This window comes from Rhodnius prolixus, unplaced genomic scaffold, assembly GCF_049639745.1.
Source record: "Rhodnius prolixus isolate KJV_2025 unplaced genomic scaffold, Rpr scaffold_34, whole genome shotgun sequence".
NCBI classification, from domain to species: Eukaryota; Metazoa; Arthropoda; class Insecta; order Hemiptera; family Reduviidae; genus Rhodnius; species Rhodnius prolixus.
In genome coordinates, this window is record NW_027411619.1 from 317,908 (window position 1) to 336,081 (window position 18,174).

Below are 18,174 nucleotides of genomic sequence, written 5' to 3' on the forward strand. Positions count from 1 at the left end.
AATAAGTATTAATGGGAAGAATAAAAATGAACAACACAGAAATTAAATTAAATGTATCATTAAATAAGACAAACAGCAAAATGACGGCGCTTCCCCCTCCACCGCGCGCGATGCGTCACAGTCCTCGCTTATCGTAATGAATTCTTTGAGCCTTTAATCAATAATTATTTAACAATATTAGTATTATTTATGGGTTATTATTATTATGGTGTGGGGGCCATGTAGCGTAAACAGAGTCCCCTATGTCCTATGACACACACACACACACACACACACACATATTCTTATCAAATCCTGTTTCTATTTTTTATGCTCATCTTATCCAGTTTATTTGTACATCATCATTTTAACACCTTTTTTTTGTTTTTAATCTTATAGAACTCTTAGCATCGCTGAAAGCATAGCAACGACCTACTAGTTACCTACTAGTTTGTCCCTCACCATCTGTGTTAAACATAAAAATAGAAAAATTATAAACGCTTAATGATACAACACATTCGTTACTTAAAAGAAATGTATTTAAATAAATAATGTCAAATAGAAATTGACATCTTACACGCGCGCAGAATAAATTTTTTAATTGGGATGCAAAAAAATGGAAGTTGATTTGAAACAGATCTATTTCGCGCGCGCGCGCGCGCAGATTTGTATTTAATTAGAAAGTATTATTAATTGGATGAAGGATTAATATTAACAAGACAATTGGAATATGGTTTGATATAAAACTGCCATCTTTCGCGCGTTTATTTAATTATAAATTATTATTATTATTAAATTTACAGAAGTCTATATATTTTTTAATTATAAATTATAATAATTTTTATGAAATTGGGTGAATAAATAGTAGTAGGTTGCGTCATCTCTCTCAGATCTTGCGAGCCAACAGATATTGGCGCGTGCCGATATTATTTTATTTAATTACGAATGAACAAGTTCTTACTTGGTTGTGAATCAATAATGTGGTTTTGGATGTGTCACAGGCAACCCGCACATCACTCACTCTCTCTCTCTCTCTCTCGCACAGAGTATAAAATCGGCCTATATTTGTGAGGATTTGTCAGTACCTCTCACTCATGCCGTCAAATCAGATCATCACAGAACCAGGTAATCGATTTTGACATTTTTTCTTTTTGACTGTTTGCTTTGTTAGTAATTTTTTTTTTTTTAATTAAACATTTTCTAGAATGAGCAATGAACTCTTGAGAAAATTGCAATACCCGTCAACATCCGGCCAAAACAGATCGTACAAACGGGTTACTTCGAATTTGGCGGATGTAGAGCACTTTGACCTTTTATTTCTACGCACTGGAAACACCTCTCATTATTGCCTTATAAAAAACCTCTCACGGCTTGTGTCTTCCCAACTTAGTAGCCATCATGGTAGTGTTGTAATGTGTAAACGCTGCTTTCAATTATTATAGAACAGTGGATGGGAAAACACCTGAGGAACGATTAGCAACTTCTGGTTAAACATCCAACCATACAATATTGATAAAAAAAAAAAAACCAGCTGTGTCATGGACACGGCCGGGTGTTGTACGTGAATACATTTACGTAACGGGTTATATTTTTATATAAAATATTTTTATTTATGAATTTAGGATGAAATCAAGGAAACAAATAATTTCTGTGTTACAAGATACGAAAAGTACGACACAAATGGCATACAAGATACATAGAGATCTCTGGTAAACGTTAAATCAATATAGGCATTACCTAACGTTGTTGGAGAAGTTTCAATATTAGACAAATTGAACTCGCTGAGCATGAAGTCGGGCAATGAGCGGTTTTGTGAGACAACAACATTAAAGTCTCCAACTATCATAATTGGTGTAGTAAGATCAGACTCGTAATCGGGTATAATTTTAGCGATGTTTTTGTAATATTTTAAGAACGTTCGTAACAAAAATAGTTTGATTTCTGCTAACGCTGTGCCCGGATGGATATACACACACCCGAGTATGAATTTGAAGATGCCATTGGCTTTTACGTTTACTAGACAGACATCACCAGCTTTGCGTCTTTCATTTCCAAATAAATTTCCGAAATGTTAATGTTAACTCTGTTAAAATCAATGAAGCTATTGAAGTTGCGATATATGGCGACTCCACCGGCTTTGCGACTTGATTATGATGATACCGCTACCGATGATGTAACAATTTCTCTGTTCTTAGCGGTATTACAATATGTTTTCAGATCTAAGCCAGGCACATTCACTGGCATGGAATTTTCCATCCAAGTTCGCTGATTGCCAAAGAATCAGATCGGTTGATGATGGAATCGGTAGAGATGTCTTCTGAGTGCGCGACCAAGCTTTGTGCATTAATTTCAACCACCCCGCTCGGCCACATTCATTCTTTTACGTTCCCGGCACAGCTTGAAACGGTCATATGGTGATTTATTATTACCATTCAATTTTTTCTTGAGAAGCCCTCTCCAACCGTATACGATCTCTGTATTTGATTTTGGCTTTTCGACGCGTATAGGCCGACCATATATATTTTTGATATTTTTTTTTTTACACCTTATTATATTCACTGTCACTATTTTACAGTAATGTTTTATAAACAATCGATAGACGATTAAAACTTAAACAAACATCATAGCTTCTCCTAGTAAAAAGTTATACTAATTGCAAATCTCGATACGCAGCAAAATGATCTCAAAATGACGGCGCTTCCCCCTCCACCGCGCGCGATGCGTCACAGTCCTCGCTTATAGTAATGAATTCTTTGAGCCTTTAGCTATCCAGTGGTATAATTTAATTTTCGATGTAGACGATAGATTTGAAACTACAATATAATGCCAAACTGTATCTCCCGATTTTGTTATCATTAGGTTTTTTGGATTGCCTCCATATGTAGCAAATTTTAAGGCGTATTCACGTTTGAACTTGCTTACTCCACACTGAATAATAGTAATAGAGTGCTTATTTAGAGAGAGAGATCTTCAGATCCCCACCACTTATCAGCACTGCTCCCGATTTTGTTATCATCATGTTTTTTGAATTGCCTCCATATGTAGCAAATTTTAAGACGTATTTTTACTAATTTCAAATTAGTATAGTAGTATAGTTTCGGGCATTCTAGGACTTTTTTGCGTCGGGGTCGACAACCTCGAAACGCGTCATCATGACGTCACAAGCCATATCCCTCATCCTAATTTAGTGGTCCAGATGGACGAAAGGTTAGGGGTGTGACGTCATAATGACGACACAATACGTCACGATGACGCAAATTAATAGAGGTATTTTCCTTGTAGCGCATCTCCTACGTCACAAGGAACGCAAGTCCTACGTCACAAGGTATATCCCGCATGCCGTCTAAATGGATGAGGGGTGGATCGGGGCATCGTGTACATCACATGGTCGTCCAGTCCCATGACCAAGCTGTTCTCCTACGTCACAAGGACGCAATTCCTACGTCACAAGGCATATCTCCATCGCTCTACCCTCCATATGTTTCTTCAATCCTCTCCCTACTCCTCCTCCTATGTGAGAATGATAGAGAGAGAGAGAGAGAGAGAGATAAAATATGTAATAAAAATGCATGCACGAGGAGCGCGCATCTGTCCTTATCCCAATTTTTATTTTTTAAACAAAGATTGTACACACACACACGCACACACACAGATATTTTTGTGTAAATTATTAATAATACATCTTGATTTTTTCCTGCTAAATCAAGGACATATCCTGTGTACATCTATTAGCACATATTTAAGAATATTATTAATAATAATAATAATAATAATAATAATAATAATAAGGGAAGGGATTAGCTATGAGGTTAGCATACTGGACTCCCACGCGGAGGTCCTGGGTTCGAATCCAGCAGCTGACCCTTAGATTTTCTCTTCCTAGGAGCTTCTTACAGCTCACTGTCCGGTGATGGACAGTGTTGTCTTTTTTTTTTTTTTTTTTAAGAGGGAGTGAAATGCAACTTACGCACATTGTGCCGGACTCCCTCGTGGCCTACCGGCTAAAACACCCCCCCTACTTCCGGATCTAGCCTGGATTCACTGTGATGTCAGCATTACATCAGGCTAGGCCTCAATCCTACCCCTACTCAGGGGACCCTGCTCAAATGGTGTTCCATTTCCCTTTTTTTGGAGACGAGTACTTCTCTTGCAAAACCAGCCACTAGCGATCAATTAGTTCTGCAAGAGAGCATCGCCTCCACCAACACCTCAGGAGTCAACCGCCCGACCATTGACTCCAAATCTCTTCGGAGGCGACCCCACCTTTCACACACAAAAAAGGTGTGGTAGGCGTCGTCTCTCACATCTGGACAATATATACAGTCTTCTTGTGTCTCCTTACCCATCCTCCTGAGGTATGCTCTAAAAAGGCCATGCCCACTCAAGAGTTGGGTAAGGTAGAAGTTCACCTCTCCGAACGACCGCCCCATCCAGATGCCCACATCATTGATGAGCCTGGCGGTCCATCGGCCACGCGACTCCTCGTCCCAAGTAGCCTGCCATTCCAGGACGGTTCGATTACGCTCCTCCCTGGACACGGCTTCCCTGTTAGCTTCCGGTCTCCTTTTGTATACCCTCTTACGCTCTCCAGCTAAGAGGGCAATAGGGATAACCCCAGCAATCACCATAATTGCAGGCTCGGATACAGGGCGGTATGCCGAGACAATCCGCAGTGCACCGAGTCTCTGGACTCTGGCTAACCTCTTTCGGTACGCCGTTTTATTTAGAGCATCTGCCCACACCTCCGCCCCATAAAGGAGTGTGGAGTGGATGATACTCATCAGGACGCGCCGAGTGCTCGCTCGAGGGCCACCTACATTAGCCATCAGCCTCCCCAACAGCGCAACATTCTTAGCAGCCTTGTCGGCAGCCTGCTGAATGTGCAATCCGAAGTTTAATCTCCTATCCACCGTCAATCCCAGGTATTTAACGGAGTTCCCAGAGGTCACCTCCTCCTCGCCAACACACCATGAGATGTCCGTCGGAATCCTTTTTTTCGTTAAGACGACAACCTCCGTTTTGGCCAACGCCAGGGATAGACCATGTTCGGCCATCCACCTATTTACCACCCGCATCACTTGATTCAGCTTCAGCTGAGCTTTATCCGTGTCGCGAGCAGCAATTAACGCCGCGACATCATCTGCGTAGCCCACTAATACAGTCTCCTCAGGCATATCTTGTCTGAGTAGACTATCGTAGGCCACGTTCCATAAATCAGGGCCCAATATTGAACCCTGTGCCGCGCCCGCTGTCACCGCCGAGGATCTTGGTCCGCTAGCAGTCTGATAAACGATTATCCGATTGCACAGATAATCGCTCAAGACTCGCAGAAGGTATTTCGGGACACAGAAATTGTTTTCCAGGGCGTGCAACACGTCAATCCACCGAAGGGAATTGAATGCGTTCCGCACGTCCAGTGTGACCAACAAAACCACTCGACGGGAGTGGTGATTTGGTCTTCTGCCTCTCTCACTGCTTTAACAACCTCATTCACTGCATCAACGGTAGATCGCCCTGTTCGAAAGCCATATTGCCTTGGGGATAGATCTCCCGCTGCTTGTATTGCGGTTGTCAGCCGTTCCCTCAGAAGCTTCTCATATAATTTGCCGGCTGTATCGAGCATGCACGGTGGTCGAAAGGATGATGGCAGCGAATCACCCTTGTCCTTACTGATTAAGACCAACCGCGCCACTTTCCACCTCGAACTAAATATTCCAGATTTTAGGCAAGTGTTAAACATATCAAGCAGCAGTCCTGCTCTCTGTTGCGCTACAATCTTAAGCACTTCATTTGGGATGCCATCTGGGCCTGGTGCTTTCTTTGCTTTTAAAGAGCGCACTGCCCTGTCTAGTTCTTTTCCTGTAAAAAGAGCAATATCCCCTACGTCTCCAAAATCTCGCTCATTTCTGTCTGGATGAGAGGGGAAAAGCGCCTTCACAATGCCTTCCATAACCGACGCATCCTGTACCATTTGGTTTTTAAAGGCCCCTAGTTTCTGGGTCACTATCTTGTATCCAAGACCCCATGGATCCAAATCAACCTCATCCCTCAGCTTTTCCCAGCATCGTGCCTTACTTCTGAAGATTGCACGTCTTAGTTCCCGCTTAGCGGCTTTGTATTCCATCCGTCGAGTGGGTGCATCCGGCCGGCGTCTAGCCCGTTGTGCCCTTCTCCTCCGTTTGACACATTCTTTTCGAAGGTTGGCAATATGTGGTGACCACCAGTACACTGGAGGTCTTCCATGCCAGGAGCTCTTCCGCGGCATTGATTGTCGGCACACCTTGGTAATTAATCCCATAGTTGAGGCTACCATGGCTTCAGCTCCAACCTTCCCCTCGGAACACACACTTTTTATCTGAGCTTCTCCACAGCTCAGGACTTCGGAGAATAGGTCAACCTTCATCTTATCAAAATTCCATCTCGGGAAGGTTTCTTGCTGCCTTGGCCTCTTAACACCTATCCTCTCACTGATTTGAAAGGTGATATATTGATGGTCGCTCCCAGTGAAATCCTCAATGACCGTCCAATTCTCGATTCTCCTCGCAAGACGCTCACTGGCCAGGGATATATCGGGGATTGTTTCAGTATGGCCTGGACGTCGAAACGTTGACGTTCAGCCAACATTTAGTACAACAAGTCCCGTCCTAGCAACCATCTCCAAGATAAGCCTGCCTCTCGAATCCGTTACTGGCATCCCCAATCAACTGCCTTCGCGTTGAAATCGCCTACCACCAAAACCCTTCCTGCCATATTGATAACTTCGTCTTCCAGGGAACTTAACTTTTGCTGAAAATCATGAACGCTCTCATTCGGGGTAAAATAGCAGCTAATGTACGTTTCCCCCTTAATTCTTATCCATACGTAACCATTTCTCCTGCCATGGTCTTCGACCTGGATGTTCCCCAGCTCAGTGATCCAGATTGCCGCCGTCCCAAGCAGATCACTAAACCACGAGCGCGGGTGTCGGTCTCGATACTGTTCACTAACGAACACCAGATCCACTCCTTTCTCAATAATTAGTTGACTAAGAAGTGAGTCGGCTGTTTTACTCCTATGTAAATTTCCCTGGAGGAACTTCATCCAGCAATCGATTTCTTTGCCTGTTCCAAAGCCTCCCGAAACACCACACACCTTCTCGATCCGAGTGGGTGCTGGCATGCTTCTTGGGTAAGGTTTCTTTCTGTACAGAGCACACAACTTTCCTTCCCATTACATTCTTTTGCTATGTGGCCCGTTCCTCCGCATTTATAGCAGAGGCTACTACGATCTGGGCCCTTACAAACTTCCGCGATATGTCCAAACCCTAGACATTTGAAACATCTTTTTACCACAGCTCTTCTTCTGACTCTACAGCGTACCCAGCCAATTTTAATAAAAGCATTCTTCGCAAGCTCGCTCGCGCCCCTCACATTGAGTTGCACCACCGCGACCTTCAACCCTCTATTATTAGGTTTTGTAAGGTGAACTTTTACATCCCCTACATTTACTCCCAACTGAGCTTCGATTGCATCCACAACGTCTTTCTCTGTTGATAGGCTGTCAAGGTCTCGAATCTCCACCGAAGCTTTAGGTTCGAGTTGAGAAACAGTGGCTTTCTCCTGAAGAGCCTCAACAATAGCCATCTCAAAGGCAGTTTTGTCTTTCGTATTTCGTCCTAATTCGACAAGAATATCGCCAGTTCTTGTTTGCCGGATGCACATGACTTCTGTATCTGTGTCCTCAGGCTTGACCTTCCCTCGAATTTCACCCAGGACTTCCGCGTATGATTTACCTTCAGCTGGCTTAATCAACAAAGCATCTGAAAGAGGCCTTCTTTGAATCGTCTTCCTCTTCTTATTCTTCTTCTTCTTCTTACTCTTTTCACGAGCCGGCTGCACCTCCTTGATTAATTTGACTGCTTGCGGCTCATTATCTTTTCGTGTCTTCCGTCCCTTCCTAGAGCGCACCTCGGTCCATTCATTAAGGGGTGGGTCCTTACTATTTAGTGCTTCCGTCTTCTTCTTAACCGACGTAATTTCCGTCTTGTCCGGGACAGCAACTGGCCTAGCTACCGGAGATACCTCTGTCACTCCTTGTGACATCACAACCCTTCCTTGCAGTCTAATCAGGCGCTGCAGTGCTACCCCCCAGAAACCTCTTAGGGATTCCACCACCTCCACTGACTCTTCTACTTCGCAAAGGCCATCCTTGATGTCCATACTAATGTTACGTGGCCTACTTGTGGCAAGTTTCATCTTTTTAAGGACATCTTTCATTCTACTTAACTCCTTGTCCACTCTTGCCAAGGCATCCTCTATATCTTTTTCTTCGGGAGAGCCAATCAACCCACCTGCAAGTACCCGCGAGATTGCAGGGGATTCACGCCTCTCTTCAGTCACACTTGACGTCTTCCCTGTCAGTGTGTTTGATACTCCTTCAGGCTTCGGCTTATTCGTCTTCTCCGTCACACTCCCAAACACAGGCGGAGTGGAAGGCGGCGTTCTCTTCATTCTCGAACTCCGCTGAAAGGGACTAGAATCACCCAAAACAGGTGGTACCGAGACCCCTTCATCCGGGACAGTCGTCAATTTTTCTTGGGTTAGGGAACCCTCACTACTTGCCTCTTGCACTTTTGAGGCTATTTTCTTTTGATTAACTTTACTCATTTTTTATTTTTTAACATTTTTCTCTCCTCCTAACTCTCGAACTTAATAGGGAACAAAATATATTCGACCTTCCCCCCAAGAAGGAGCCATACCCCCGAAACCGCGGCCCCCCAAGCGCAGCGCGCCCACAGGTGGTGGCCTCGACAGAGCCCACCGCCGACCGCAGCAGGTCCTTAATCCGGTCGCCATCCGGAACTACTATAGCCGACGAGATTATGCGCCGAATGATAAGGCAGCCAGGTCGTGAAGGCTACTCCGACCCGGGCCAATGTACTGTCCGGCGGCCTGGGAGCGCAAGAGTAGAACCCAGTTTTTAAGCTGTACCCTCCACCGTATAGGGCCCACCGCGCAGGAGGAGCCACAAAGCACGGGGAGCATCCCCCCAAGAGAGAACAGGCCGAAAAGGGAAAGGAAAAAAAAAGGAAATTACAAAGGATAGGTAATGGTTTAAAGGATAGGCAAAGAATGGGGATAAAGGGAGGATAACAGGTATGGGTCAACGGACAGTTGCTCCTTTAGACGCCTCTTACGTCAAGCGGAAGACACTGTGGTCCTATTCTACAACCCCGGAACCACAGGGGCAAATAATAATAATAATAATAATAATAATAATAATAATAATAATAATAATAATAATAATAATAAAGAGGGAAGGGATTAGCTATGAGGTTAGCATACTGGACTCCCACGCGGAGGTCCCGGGTTCGAATCCAGCAGCTGACCCTTAGATTTTCTCTTCCTAGGAGCTTCTTACAGGTCACTGTCCGGTGATGGACAGTGTTGTCTGTAACGAGAGAACACTGTCCGGAGGCCGGCAGTGCACTGGAAAAAGCTCCGGGCGCTAATAACCTCAGCTGTTGATGCGCCAAAAAAAAAAAAAAAAAAAAAAAAATAATAAAGGGGAGGGATTAGCTATGTGGTTAGCGTACTCGATTCCCACGCGGAGGTCCCGGGTTCGAATCCAGCTGCTAACCCTTAGATTTTCTCTTCCTAGGAGCTTCTTACAGCTCACTGTCCGGTGATGGACAGTGTTATCTGTAATGAGAGAACACTGTCCGGAGGCCGGCAGTGCACTGGAAAAAGCTCCGGGCGCTAATAACCTCAGCTGTTGATGCGCAAAATAATAATAATAATAATAATAATAATAATGTGTTATCTGGAGTAAGGTTGGGGAATAACGGCTTCACTGACAGGATATGCGTCAATGTATTGTTCTGCATAAGACAATAATAATGTGATTTAATACTTACCACCACATTAATTATACAAAAAAAAAAAAACAGTTTATGTTAGTTTATACAAATGAAATAATACTTAATTTAAACTTTAACTTTGAGGGGGGAAACAGCATGCACGCGTGTTCCCGTAAGATTATGGTGTTGTTGTCTACATCGTTAAATAATACTAACAGACTGCACACATGTACTAATAAAGAAATAGAGCCACTGTCACCAGCATACGTAACATCGACAAGGAAACGAAAACAAGAACTGGAAGAATTAGATGTTAAAAGAAGGAAAACTGATTATTTGGAAAAGACGGCAGCAATAAACGAAGAATATAAACAGCTTCTAGAGAAAGAAGAAAAGATAAACCAGTTAAGGGAAAGATTAGAAGACTATTTTTACACCCATTGAAAGAATTTACATCCGAATGCGGAGTATAAGGTGTCTGCATTTAGCGTTAATAATAAAGGTAAATATACGTATGTGGGGGTATAGGCCGAAAAAGATGGAAATAAAGAGGTTTATTACTTAAAAGGCTGGCATAAAAATATGTTTATAAATGTGTACAACAAGAGAGAAGAACTTATTAAAGAGGGTACGTTATTATTCCGTACAACGGAATGGATTTAATTAGTCTACCTACCGAAGAAACGTTTGTAACGTTTGTGACAAATGGTCTTACAACGTATTATGGCCACACCTTCTCCAAGATAGAAAAAGTAAACTTTTACACAGATGTATGGAGAAATATGGAGAATATTCCTTTTACACAAGAAGACGTGAATCAAATTAAGAACATTACCATGCAAGAGATGAAAGAACCTATTAACTTTTGCGATTGTAGCCGTTTAGAAGAAATCGCCGAAGGGACTGAATTGATAATTTCTGGTATTAAGGAATTTGTATACAGGAAGAATCGACGATATATATTACAGTTCGAAAATATAAATAGGTTCTACTGCTCGAATTACTGGCTGGAAAGGGAATTGGCGGATGTGGATTTAAGATACAGAATAAAAATTAAAGTAGATACTTTTAAACATACGCCCAGTAGGAATAAGGAAATAGTGGTATTTTGCGTGTAACATTAGAGAGAGAGAGAGTGAGAGAGAAAACATGTAAAATAATATTATAATAAAAGATGTAAAACGATTATTACAATAAAGTTTTGTAGTTAAATGTATATGTATTAATAAATGTACATTTACTACACTAATTTGCGTTTTTTGTAATAGATCCCTACTCTCCTTATTCCTTTGGATATGGCAATAAAAGAATTTGTTTTAGATAAAATTAGTACATGTGCTTTTTGGTTAAGATGATAAATATTTATTAAAATATTGGAAGGACTTCGGGTAAACACGACAATCTTCGGAATTCAATTGGAGGAGAGGAAGTCGTTGAAACTGCTTCGTGGATAGCATAGCAATCTAAAATCTTACCTATATGATGAGCGGAGTGACACACAAACCGCGCGTGTATGTTGGGTGATTCACACAAACTGACACACTAATTGAGGGTGTTATCAAGTGTATTGGACATAAAAAGTATTATTATCGCATAAGGAAAAACAACACACTCGTTAATTATATAAACACTTACAAAATGCCAAAATATTTAGAAATAGATATCTTACAACTGTCAATCATACATAGAAATAGATATCTTACAACTGTCAATCATACATAGAAAAAAAAGAGTGCAGAATAATTATTATACGTTTAATTTGATGATAACTATTAACATGGTCAGTTAGAAGGTGCAATGAGTCATCTTGCGACATACTGAAGGCTAACTCTAATACATTAAGATTTATGACGCCGTAGGAAATGATATCATTCTCGCGCGCTTTTTTTTTTTAATTTTCCTTAAGTTTGTAATAGGTTGTGTCACCTTCATGCCTCCCATATCTCTCCCCCTCTCTCGTGCGCATTATATAAAATCGGTGAATAGTTGTGAGTGTTTATCTAGTAGCTCTTATGTATTACTACATGCTGTATATCATTTGATTTTTTCATCATTTAAGAACCAGGTAATTAAGTTTGACATTTTTTGATTTTTGCTTTTTAACTTTTTTTTTTTTCAAAAACAAAAAACATTTTTTCTAGAATGAGCGATGAACTGTTAAAAAGATTGCAACATCCTTCAACAAGCCACAACCGAACTTACAAAAAGGTATCAGAATTAGATGTTGATAAACCTTATTTGATCTCCTCTTTTGCGAGAGTGGAGAAAACCAAATTTGTTCCTGCGATCGTGGTCCAGATACGGGATATTGATGATACAACGTCTTGGATTTTTTTTACCGAGGCGCTATACATCCTCTATCACAGATCAGGATATACAACATTATATCGGTATTTAAAATACTTTTTTATTTATTTTTACTTTTTTCTTACCTATGTAGTTAAAATAATTTTTCTTTTAAGATGGTGATTTGTCCCTTATCTACAAGGGGATAAGCAAGACAAGCAAGTGTTACATGATAGCATTCGAAGCATCCAAACAACAACAAAAACAGGAGGAGGAACCGGCGAAGAAGAAGCAGAAGAAGAAGAAGGCGACCAAAGATTAGTTTTATTTTGTAAGTCCATTATGTCTAATCCGGCCTGTGTTAAATGTGGAAAAGTTTCTCCAGACCGTACGATTTAAAGAGACATGTTGCGACATGTTCGCCAAAGAAATGTCCAAAATTTGGTAGTATATTCCGCATTTTGCTCACCTTAAAGACACATGTTTTGACATGTTAGTAGAGAGGATTTGGCGGTTCTGGCGCACCTAAAATACAAAATGGCGGCCATCCCCTCCCCTCCCACCCCCCTCCCCCGCCCCTACCCCCACCCCTCCTTATTGACCAATCATCGATTTCGACGAGGGTTTAAGCCACGCCCCCTACCCCCACCCCTACCCTTTTTGACCAATCATCGAACTCGACGAGGGTTTAAGCCACGCCCCCTACCCCCCACCCCAACTTATTGACCAATCATCGAACTCGACGAGGGCTTTAGGCCACGCCCCTTCCCCCACCCCACCCTTTAAATCGACCAATCAGTGAATTCGATGACACCCCTTTTACCCCCACTCCTACCCCCACCCTTCTTAATAGACCAATCAGCGTATTCGACGACATCCCTTTACCCCCACCCAAGCCCTACTCCTATCACATGACACCTACCTTTACCCCCACCACCTCTAGGTCGTCGTATTCGTTGGCCTCCTAAGCTCCTCCTACAAGATGGCGTCTCTTCCAACAGCTGTAGTACACAAGATGGCGGACCTCGTACCATCTGATGACCACAAGATGGCGGACCTCATACCTCCACCCCCCTCGCCCATTGATAGACAGGAGGGGATTTTTTTTTTTTTAATTATTTTTACTTACCTGGGATTCGATCCTACAACCTTCGTACTGGTAGACACGACATCTGCACCAGTCGGCCACAGTGGTAGTCTCGCTTACTCTAGTTTTGAATGTTCTCTTATGTTTTAACTTGGAATTATTTTTTAAAAAATCTAACCCCCCTCACCAAGAATTTTTTTTTATTTAAATTACCCCCACTATCACAAAAATATTCAACTTAAATAAAAATGGATAACCTCACTTTAGGTAATAGAAAAAACTATTTACTTACCCCCTCCACCTGGACTGCTTCCGCTGCTGATGACGCGACCTACACTCACTGAAAACTAAACCCGAACTGACACTTGGACTGCGATACTAGCATTAACCCCCCACCACAATTACGTCACACTCTAACTAGCCAATAGAATTGCATCTTTTTTTCCAAATGATTACCTCTCTGGACAGGTCTCTGTAGCAAGCCACCCCCTTTCCCTTCCACATCTTTTATCATACCTGTTAATTTATATATATGCCAACATAGCTGAACATGCTCCAACAAGTCTGGACATGTAGCCAGCTGTTTGAACAGGCAAGTAAAAATAATGATGACTCATACCATTGTCATATCCTCAACGAGCACAAACATGCTCCAACAAGTCTGGACATGTAGCCAGCTGCCTCTTTCGCTTTAACCGTTTTTTTTTTTTGTTATTATGAAGTTAAAAGTAAATTGAACTTTGAACTTTCATATATCTTATTATTATTTCCGTTTACCAACTATACAAACCTGTATGAACATGCTCCAACAAGTCTGGACATGTAGCCAGCTGCCTCATTCGCTTTAACCGTTTTTTTGTTATGTGTGATTACCTGAACATGCTCCAACAAGTCCGGACATGTAGCCAGCTGCCTCATTCGCTTTAACCGTTTTTTGTTATTATGAAGTTAAAAGTAAATTGAACTTTGAACTTTTTAATAAAATATAAATAAGTTTTAATTTCCTTTTTTTTTATTTATCACATAATTTGTATATGGCTTAATATTGCTCAACTTGCACCTTAACCCCATAAAACTTTCCTGTAATTTTAAGTGTAAAAAGGAAAAATACGAATGAGCAAACATTAATTAAAACATTTTATTTTTATTTAACGGAAGTATACAAGTAAAATAATAACATTTATTTCACAGTATAAATTTATTTCAGTTTACCAACTATACAAACCTGTATGAACATATCATCGGTGTTGTCTCAATAAGTGTGATTACCTGAACATGCTCCAACAAGTCTGGACATGTAGCCAGCTGCCTCATTCGCTTTAACCGTTTTTTTGTTATTATGAAGTTAAAAGTAAATTGAACTTTGAACTTATTAATAAAATATAAATAAGTTTTAATTAACTTTTCTTTATTTATAAGTGTATAAAGTAAAAATAAGAATGAACAAACATTAATTAAAACATTTTATTTTTATTTAACGGAAGTATACAAGTAAAATAATAACATTTATTTCACAGTATAAATTTTATTTAAATTCTATGTCATATCTTCCATTATTAAAGCCTCTGTACATTATTAACAGTTTTTTCTTTGATTGTTGGTAATCTTCCACCATTTCATCAGTTATCACTGCCGCAAATCTGCGTGGAAGGAAGATCCTCGTTGGGTAGTCCATTGTCGGGCCAATATAATGTAAATGGGCAACGATGGCATCTCCAAATTTAGTGTTGATTCTTTCGAATTGCTTCACTTCGTATGAGTATCCGGTTCTTAGATCTGATAATTTGCCAATGCCCACAGACCTTGTATTCACATCATTCAAAAAGCTTGCCAACTTAGACATCTAAAAGAAGAATATTATATGAAAGTATCACATCATTATCAATATATTGTTTCAATAAAAAAAGTATTATTACTTACCTTTGAAGTATGAAGTTAACCTCTCTAGCTGTGGGCAACGAATGACGAATTACCTTACAAGCTTCACTACTCTACCGTTACGGATGTCCCCCCCCCCACTCTATGACGTCACTTATAGTTAGCCAATAGAATTGCGTGCTTGTCTTCCCTCTCTCTCTCTTGCAAGTGTCTCTCTCTCTCTAAGGTGAATCATACCTCCCACCTTTGATGCAGGACTCAACCTGTCCGTTAACTTTATATATGTTTCTTAGAAAAAAACAATATTTTTGAAACTGAACTTTGCCCTTATTAGCTTTTATTGCTTTATAAATAATAAAACTTTGAATGTTTTGGAAACTTAAAAACTTACTTTTTAAAAAAATGTTAACACGCTTGCACAACATGTTTGAACAGGCAAGGAAAAATAATGATGACTCATACCATTGTCATATACTCAACGTGCACAAGCTGCAGCTTAGTTTTTTCTTCTTTTTTTTTTAACCAAATAAATTTTGTATATGCGCCCCTCTTAGTTCGGCTTCCGCCTTAAGCTTCCTCACCACGTCAAGGTGGAGGTCATCGAGGAAGATTGTTTTTTTTTGTTTTATTTTTTTAAATAATTTTATAATAATAAAAGGAATAATTGAAAAATAAAGCAATAATTTAACTTCAATACATTTATTGAAATAAAACTTAAAAAGATACATATCTACAGAAAAATATAAAAACTTAAAAATCAACTTCAAATACAAATAAAATATTTAATTTCTAATTAGTACATTAAAGTGAAATAAATAAGAAATGTTTTGCTATCGAATCAGTTTATTTTAATGGTTGTTGGAATTTTAGCTGCCTTGCATCAATCGCATTCATACATTGTACAGAATCTGCACAAATCCATTCATGGTTTACGGGGATTTTACACCCCGCCAGTGACCAACATTCAGGTTTGTGTGCAACTCAATGCATTCGCCAGTGACCACATTCGTTCTTCAAGGCAAAAATATTTCCGTCTCATTCCAACCAAATTTACTGTTGAGCCAGCAATTGATGGCTTTAATTCGATATTGCGTACATTTCTCTTTACAAGTATTGTGCATAATACACTGATTTCCTGCTGTTTCTAATGAATCAAGTTTTGGACAGTCGTAATCTTCTAAATTAATTACACAACAACTGTACAGATTTTGCAAAAGAAATCTTTTCTTTTCATAACCCTTAACAAACACAAATTTATAATTACAATCAATAAACTTGAAAATATCTCTAATCATGTCATATTCAATATCCCCGTCATTCCATTTAATTTTATGATAATAATTTTCTAACCAATAATTGGTTCTTCTACTTTTTTCACATTGTTTATGTTGGACAGGTGGCTTGAATATCCAGTGTCTGACTGATTGAAAATTATAGTCTAATAGAGAAAGCTCTTTAACAATATAACCTCCTACACTGTCTACAAAGCACTGGAAGTCAGCTATCAGCACGCCTGTTTGAGCCATACTGAACACTGAACTAGCTCTTCAAGCCTTCTTATACCATACGACGTACAATACCTGTCAAAGGATTATATTCTACCACCCTGTCGTGAATAATAAGACAATAGGCAGTGGTGTTGGGCGGGAACATTTCTTTTGATTCAAATTCCAATCTAACATCTACCGGGCCACATTTGATAGATTCACACTGTTTAGAACAATCTATTACAATTAATGGTGTTTTCTCTTTAAAATTTTGTAAAGAACTTAGAGGATACATTTGTTCACCATAATATGACATTTGAAAGGAAGCATACATATGATATAGAATGGCAAAACGGTTAGAGGAAAAATCTACATTCAAATCGCCGTATGGGAAAGCTTTACAATTAAGATAAAGTTTTACATTTGAAATAGAACAGTGGTCAAAGTGACTAGCGTTGCTTTCCACATTATTAGCACGTCCGGTTTGAAAAGCTAGAATGATATATCGGGGCTTTTCCATTTGACTAGATGTCTTTACTGACCAGATTTGCCTCTGAGTGGCCGGCAACAAAGGGTAATCATAGAGTTCCCAACTTCTAAAACTTAGAGCAAATACCTTAGCAGATTTAAGATGACGCATAAGAGCCAATCTCTGATGTTCGTTGACTGTTACATAGGGCAGCATCCAGCAAAGCTTCACCATTTCAATTTTACACCTCTCCACCGCTTGTTCTTCATTCAATCTGTTGAATTTATAGGCATTTCCATCTTGTCTGCTTCTAACAAGTATCAATTCTTGTTTAACATTAATCACAATTTTCTGATAATCTTCACAAAATCCCAGTAGCGATGACAGCGGAATGCATAAATTAAAACATCCTTCTGCTGAAGTGATGTTGAGAGCATCGCTTTGAGGATAGCACCAGCCCCAGTTTGTAATATACTGACAGCCTGCCTTAAGCGAAGCCAACCCTTTAAGTGTACAAGCTATTCCTGGGTTTTTTACTCGATCTATTTCAACTCCACTTAGTTCGTATCTTATTTCATCAAATAGAAATGCAAAAGCATTATTGGTCAATTTGGATGAAACAGGAACTGCAGAGCCGTCTTCCTTTAAAAACTTGCCTTCCAAGTAGAGCAAACTTTGACTGGGTAGCGTATATAGATCTTGATGTTGTACACTAATGCGTATTTCATCGCCTGGCAGTAGTTTTGAAGAAGCATATGGGTGATGGGAATGCAATTCTATGCACTCGATTGAATTGTCAAACTGACATTTCTCTTCCAAATCTAACACTTCCATGATGATGATAGAACGTAGTAACCTGCAGACTGAAGAAATCGAATACTACTGTTGGTCAGCGATGTTCGCTCGGCAACTGTTCTCACTGGAATGATGCTCTTTTTCTCCGCAACTGTCCTTTTATCGCCTCTTCTAAAGTCTAACCCCATCTCCGTCTAGTGATCAAATGGCCAACTTCAGTTGTGAGCCTCTCTTTTATAAGACATCCAGCAGGAAGAGTAGACAAAGCTGACCGCAGTTGTTAGTGCCAACTTTCTGATACTGCTTCCTGTTCCATGAAATTCGACTTCCCTTTACATATCGGACAAATTCAGCA

The 18,174-nt window shown here is 40.2% G+C and overlaps 1 protein-coding gene across 1 annotated transcript in view; it reads right to left on the reverse strand.

The window, feature by feature from the left end:
• Positions 1 to 18,174, reverse strand: part of LOC141457603 (uncharacterized) — a gene marked incomplete at its 3' end in the record, with an annotated part of 667,626 nt that overhangs the window by 132,281 nt on the left and 517,171 nt on the right. The gene's annotated exons all lie outside the window — the stretch shown is intronic.